The 7,061-nt window shown below is 53.1% G+C and overlaps 1 long non-coding RNA gene across 1 annotated transcript; it reads left to right on the top strand.

Annotated features, from left to right (window-relative positions):
• The first annotated feature begins 28 nt into the window (after window positions 1-28).
• LOC116898661 lies at window positions 29-5,480 on the top strand. Its single transcript, XR_004387652.1, has 3 exons — window positions 29-82; window positions 4,275-4,464; window positions 4,841-5,480. It is a non-coding gene; the product is annotated as an uncharacterized LOC116898661 (long non-coding RNA).
• The last annotated feature ends 1,581 nt before the right edge of the window (window positions 5,481-7,061 follow it).

Genomic DNA, 7,061 nt, shown 5'->3' with positions numbered 1-7,061 from the left:
CCGGCCCGGGCGGGGCGGGGCCGGGGCGGGGCCTGGCGCCGGGCGGGGCGCTCACCTGGGCGCGCGGCGCGGACCCGAACCGGTGGGTATGGGGTGCAGGGCTAGCGGGCGGGCGACGGGAGGGGACGCGAGGGTGCCCGAAGCACGGTCCAGGTGGCAAGAGTCGCTCAGCCACCCAGTGCACGGGCCACGCGCGGTCCCAGACAAAGGCGGCGCATTCCTGAAGAGGCGGCGGCCCCTGCAGGCGGCCGCGGGCACCGCGTCCCGGAACCGGCTGTGGGCGCGGGCTCGAGGGCGTGGCGGCATAACCTAACCGCGTCCCGAAGGGAGTCCTGGACATCGGACGATTGCAGCAAGCCTGTGCGTGGCTCGCCTCCTGCTTGCCCCTTAAAGCCCTTTGCTCGAGGACTGTCTGTCCTAGGCGGCTCGGTAAGAAAACTGAGAGGCAAGGTGTAGTAGTTCAGTCGTGCTCTCCTCCCTAGCTTTGTAGCCCTCTCTACCTCCCTGTCCCAAGGAGGACACTCAGGCCTTGTGTGACCCTGCCTCTGCACAAGCGCCTCTTTGCAAAGGAGATCACCACGTCCGAAGACTCCTCTGGATCCAACGTCCACCAAGCCAGACCAATATAAGGCCAATATTCCTAATGGCATCAATCCAACATGTCCCATCTCCCATTCCTACTCGGGTGCTCTACCTGGAGTTCTTAAGTGCATTCTGGGGAGGGGAGGTGGGAGTGGTGTTGCTTCTCTGGCTGCCAGGCTGGTGGCTGTGTCTGTCCTGCACATGATAGACAGAAAACTGGATAGGACCCATGGTCTGCCTGCCTCAGTAGGAAAAGCAAACACCAAGGATGGCATGAGCTTCAGGGCTGGAGACCACTGAGGAGCCTGCAATGGAATGGCCTTCTGGCTAGATGTGGAGGCTACACTGCTCGCTCCTGACCTGACTGTGTCCTCAACCACACCTCTGTGTGTGTCTTGTCTCAGCTGCCCTTGTCTGTTTTACTTGGATTTTCAGGTCACTGAAATGTGGGAGATGAGGTTGAGGCAGGGTGGGCACTCACAGCCACTTCTTCATTGCATACTGGTCACTAAGTGCCACCAGGCTGACCCCTTATGTGCCTCAGTACATTCTTGTCCTCACTCCCTACTGCATGGGAGGTTTGCCTCCCGATGACAGATGGATAACCAAAAGCCAACTTCAACAGCCTGCAGAAGGCCATGCCTATAGCCTGGACCAACACCTTTCTCACAGTATCCTTGAATCCAGCAGTGCCCAAACCAGTGGTTGTTGTGGCACGAAGATCACTTCATGTCATGGGACATGGCTGAAAATCTGAGGACAAGGCTAGAGTCCCGGGCTAGAGGTTTAGAGAAGGCATTTCCCCATCGACTGTTTTTAACATTGGCCAGGCTGCCCATCAGAGAGGTAATGACTGAGGCGCCTCCTTCCAATGCTGGGGCACAGTTTAGTTGTGGGAGGGAAAGAAAAGGCATTGCTACCATGGGGGTGTCTGGTGCCACAATTCTCGCCAGCTCAAAAATGGCTGTTCCTGGATGCTCTGCTGGGGCAGGGCCTGGATACACCTGCTCACGAGTCTATGAGGTAGGGTCAGGGCTGAGGTCTACGGTGTAAACTGGGCACCCATAGTCTTAGGCAGCTTCTCTGTGGTCTGCAAACCATGCTGTCGTATGTGTACCCATTCCAGTCAGCACTTTGGTGCTCCTCTCTAGAGACCGACCCTGCAGGACGCCTGGATGCAGACTAAGGTCCAGGCCAGCTCTGAAGAGGATCAGATAGGGAGCAAAGTGAGCTGCATGCTGGCCATTCTGCCTCCAGGAGGACATTGCTCTCTTCTTAAGCAGGAGATGTGGGAGGTCTGGAGAGGCGTATTTATCAGGCTGCAGACAGGTATCGGGCAATTTGAGCGACAGAGCCCTTCCCCAGTGGCAGGCACAGCACCCATGGCCCTAAGGATGAGGGAAGGAGGGCAGCTGACTGAACGTGAGTGGAGGACTTTACTAGGGACTGAAGTTAGGCTAAGACACACAAACAGCCTTAGCTGGTCCCTTGGGGGAAGAATCAGAGGTCCAGTTGGGGAAGCCAGGGCATTCATTGTCCTTTTCATGCAGTCTACAAGGATTGGTTTGTGTGAAATCCCAGCAGAGGTGCTGACATGGTAGGCCTATTTGGACTGGCAGATACGAATTCTCCCAGCCTTGTGCACATATGGCCCTGGGAATCAAAGGAGGATGTGAAGCCTGCAGACAGCTCTCCCACAGTCTTGAATATATCAGTCATTCCTACTGGGCCAGGCCTGTTGGACCAGACTAGAGGTCTGTCTGAATTGTCCCCCACCCCCATGGGTCACTTGCCCAGGCACTGCCTCCTGCAGTGAGGCCTGACAGACACTGCAGTGCCCCAGATCTGCACCACCTTCCTCCGCTGGCCTCAGATTCAGCTCAGTGATCTGTACAAGACATGGAAGTTCCCTGTCTGTGTGACTTCAGCCCAGCTCTTTGTGTGAGTGGATAGATGCTCTGGGGTGTGGTCAGATCACTGTCCTTTCTGTGTCTGCCTCTTCTGCCCCCTGAGAGAACTACGTGGGATCCTAGCAGGTACGATCAAACCTGCAGGTCCAATCAGAATCCAGCATGAGGCTAGCCAGGGCTGAAAGGGATGTGGTGCAGCCTTGGAAGGTGGTCACTGTTGCAAGGGCTTGAGAGCTTATGGGCACAAGCCCTACTGGGGCATCCTTGTAGGACACCCACACACCCTCAGGCTATTGGTTCTCTTGGAAAGGAGGAAGAAATAAGGGAACTTGGGTTTTGCTGTATATGCTCTGGGCCACTCTGGGACAGTAAGAGGAGGAACTAGGGAAGGAGGGAGAAGGTCAAGCTGTATGGTTGCACCTGCTGCCTGAGCATGCCAAGGCCACCAACCTGAGTGGGTGGCTGGGGATGAGATCTCGGTGCCAGGGAGCTGGGGGCCATCTGCTCTCACCACAGAAGATGGCACCATGCCCGAGCCTGAGAGGACTCTGTGCCAGGCCTGCTAAATGCATGGTGCTATTGGTCCTGTGATGGCAACGACACTACCTATTTTTCCAGACAGGAAAACAGGGCTGAAGAGTTTAGGCAGACGAACCCTGGTAGCCCCTCTTGGATCGCCCAGACCTCTGCTTCTACAGAAGAAGCATCTTGCCACCCTCCACCTTGAGTTCTGGACCCTCTGCCTCATCAGCTCTGAACCCCTGAGGAGCCCCACCCTGAGTCCCCTGCCCAACTTTGGTGCATATTAAGCCATAATTAAACAGCGTCCTCATCTCTTATTCATCAAAGGCACACAGCAGCAACCGGGGACTGGCGCAGGGAAGGGGCCTGGCACACCCCAGAATCCCACTGGGCCTGCCCGTCTCCCAACACTTCTGGACTCTGCTCTGAGCCAGGGCCTCCTACAGGGCACCATCCTGGATTCTGCTGTGCTGAACACACCTCCCGAAACATCATGTGTGCACCCCACCTCTGAGAGATTCCTGAGGAGATTGGGTAGGGTTTGTGCAGTGCAGGATCAGCTCTCACTGTGGTCACTGTGACCCCTCTCTAGGATGAGAACCTGAGCGGGGAGGGAGGTAGAGCCTCAGGCCAGGCAGCATGCTGACACTTGGGCCCAAAGGTTGGCTCTGTTTCTTCTTCTTCCAGCTCCTATAAAGATTAGTGAGTCCCTGGAACTTCAGGTCTTGGATGTGCTGCTTGGGACTCTGAGAGTTGCTGGAGGACAGTCTCAGGGTTGTCTCCTCATGTCCGCTGCTGAGTCGGTGATCTTGGAGTAGGCACAGCTAGCCCACTTGAGAGCTGGATATGAATCCAATGGCCCAGGGGTCCAAATCTGGTATAGGGCTGGGTCCCGGGAAAGCACAGTCCCAGGGTTACCCCACATCATCGCTGTGGCCTCTGGCCCCTTCTCGACCCCTGTGGGGAATGGCAATCCTTCTCTAGAACCATTCATCTAGAGTGATGGCTAAACTGGGAGCTATTGCTCGGGCTAGGAGCCCAGAGGGCAGTCAAAACTGGGTCAAACACTGTTTAAATGGACTCATGAGCTGTATATGCTGGGGCTGGAAGGCACCTCAGAGTCCTTTTTAGGCCCTCAGTGAAGAGTTTCTACTGGGCCATCTCACTGCTACCCACGTTCAGTACAGCAGGGTCCAAAGGTTGGCTCTGCCCCTGTTCAGGCTACTGCCACAGAGAGTGCAAATGTGCTTTGTTTTCCAGATGGGGAGGACATGGGATGGGCTAGCTTGACCCAGAACCTAGTGGTCCCATTCAAAGGACACAAAGGAGAACCATCTACTTTTCCTTATTGCTTTCAACATTTAGTCGTTCAGTAATCTAGGAGGTTGGTTCCCACCTCTGTTGGATCTTGACTCTTCTCATCCCTCATCCCTGGGATCTCCTCATCAAGGTACTTATGGGGAACCTGAGCCCAAGGGAAAGGCCTTGCTCTAGCCTTGCCTGGCTGCACCCTCACGACCTCTTCTTTTCTTTCTTTTTTGTTTTGTTTTTGTATTTTCTTTTTTTTTTTTTTTTTTTCAGAGCTGGGGACGGAACCCAGGGCCTTGCGCTTGCTAGGGCAAGCCTACCACTGAGCTAAATCCCCAACCCTTGTTTTTGTATTTTCAAGACAGAGTTCCTTCTTTATGTAGCCCTGGATGTCCTAGAACTCACTTTGTAGACTAAGCTGGCCTTGAACTCAGACATCTTCCTGCCGCTGCCTTTATAGCACTGGGATTAAGGGTGTGCCTAGCCATGCACCCCCATATTCTGTTCCCTCTCCACAGCAGTTCTGCATCCTGAGAACCATGGGACAACCCCACTGCCAAGATTGTCCAAGGCCAAACTTCCCTGGATTCCTGCCCAGGGTCACTGGACCCGGCTTTTACGTAAGACAGGGGTCCCAAAAGCTGGTTTTGAAGCTGGGGCCTGGGTTTGGTACTCAGTGAGTGTAGAATATGCAGTTTTTCACATTCCCTGTCCCCTGCCAGGGAAGTCAGAGGCACAGACGCTCCTACATGAAGATAGGTCTTAGAGGTGGAAGCTGCAGACAGGCTTCCGGGTCCAGAGTGGTTTTAGCCAGGATTATGCTGACAGTCCAAGACGACCAAGGTTTGCTGTCAGTGTTGTATGCATGTATCCCAGCTTGTGATGGACATACAGGGTCTACCCATCCTCTCCACTCCCCGCTCCACTCCTGCCTTTCAGCCCTGGCCCTTCCCAATCATGTGCTGGCTTAGCTCGGACAAGTCTCTCACCATGGGATCAGCTTGAGCCTTATGTGGCTGGAATTGGGTTAGTCAAGGAGTAGGCACAGAGCCTTGAGCTGTTGGTTGTCTTGGATTCCAAGATCCCAGCCAACGCTCTCGAGCAGTTGGTCTCAGTGTTAAGTTTCCAGAAGACTCCCATGCTTGGCTGGAGTGTCCACAGGCTACCATGTTCTACATGTCAGAAATACTGCTTTGGACCAAAAAGCTCATGGGGAAGCCTAGAACCATCTTTTCTTGGCTTGGACCTTTCTGTGACACCCTTGTCCAGAACTATCCACTGCTCTGGTAACTAGGTTTGGCATGGCTAGGTTGACCATACCCAGACACATGCATCTATGCAACAGAGGCCAAACCTCAACCCGCAGAGCTTTACAGGTTAGCCAGGAGCGTCCTCTCTTCCCAGGAGACTTCAGAGAGATCCTCTGCTAGGCTGTTCCTTAGGCTCCTTCTCTGTCCCCAGGGTGAGGCAGAGGCAGTGTCTAGCCCTGGAAACACCGTGCCAATGTCATGCATCTGAGGTCCAAGAGGGAAGGGCAATGTGATGAAGCCAGGGTACAGAGCTCAGCACTGGGGCCCACTCACCAAGTCCTGACCCCCTGTCCTTTGAATTCATGGGCATCTGTCAGAGCCATTCAGAAGATCCCAGGGAGAAGAGACAGAAGACATGGGCACGGGGAGAGAGGATAGAGGTAGCAGACATGAGTTATGGAAGAGCTTTGTCATAAAGCTGTTGTTTAAATTCTAACTCTGCCGTGAACTTTTTATTCTGGGGTTGGGGGTGAATAAGTGAATGGAGATACAAGAAATAGTAGTAAGAGCCAAGGAGACCCCGCAGCTTCTGCTCTGCTTCCGACTCTAATGGTGCAGAAGCTCGTTGATTAATTACAGCACGTGATTCTTTTATTTGTTCCATTGTTTGAGACAGGCTCTCCCTACCTAGCCCTGGCCCTGAAACTCACAGTGTAGACCAGGCTGTCCTTGAACTTACCTCCTGTCTCTGCCTCCCAAGGACCTGTCCGATCCATGAGCAGGGGACACGCTGATTTTAAGGCTACAACGATTAACACAGTTCATGGGCATCAGATGATGGGAAAGAAAATCCAGGGGAAAGGCTCAGCTACAAGTCTGAGAGAGAAAGAGAAAAATGTGGGAAAAACTAAATATACACTCCATACAGGGGTTTGGGACAACTCCATGAGCCAATTGGGAAGTTTGGGCCCCTGCCTCAGTCCTTCATATTAAAATAGATACCCGAAGGGCCAAAGGTTTAAGAAGTAAAAACAAAACAATAAAACAAACCACAACTCCCAGTGAAGTGGTGCGGAAGCAAAGGCAAGTGGGTCTCTGTGCTAGCCTGGTCTACATAGTTCCAGGACAGCCAGAGCTACATAGTGTGACCCTGTCTGAAACAAACAAACAAACAAACAAATAAACAAACACATCAGAGATAAAAAAAAACTCTATAATGTTAAATTACTCTACGGAATTATACAAAACTTAGAAGCTGTAAAGTGAGAGGCAGGCAGATACAAGCTCATAAAGATAAAACAGCTGCACAGGAGAAACAGAACCAACAGAAAAACGATAAAATGGGAAAGTATCAGCGATTCATTCCACAAAGGACTGTTCTGGGGCATGCAGAGAAAAGGGGGCACAGACATCAAAGAAACCCATCAGCGTACATCAAGCCTCTCCCAAACTAAGACAGAGGCGTGCACGTCGATGATACAACACGACG

The sequence above is a fragment of the Rattus rattus genome, chromosome 4 (genome assembly GCF_011064425.1).
Source record: "Rattus rattus isolate New Zealand chromosome 4, Rrattus_CSIRO_v1, whole genome shotgun sequence".
NCBI lineage: Eukaryota > Metazoa > Chordata > Mammalia > Rodentia > Muridae > Rattus > Rattus rattus.
Note: the sequence above shows the minus strand (reverse complement) of the source record. Positions and strands in the feature narration are given on the sequence as shown.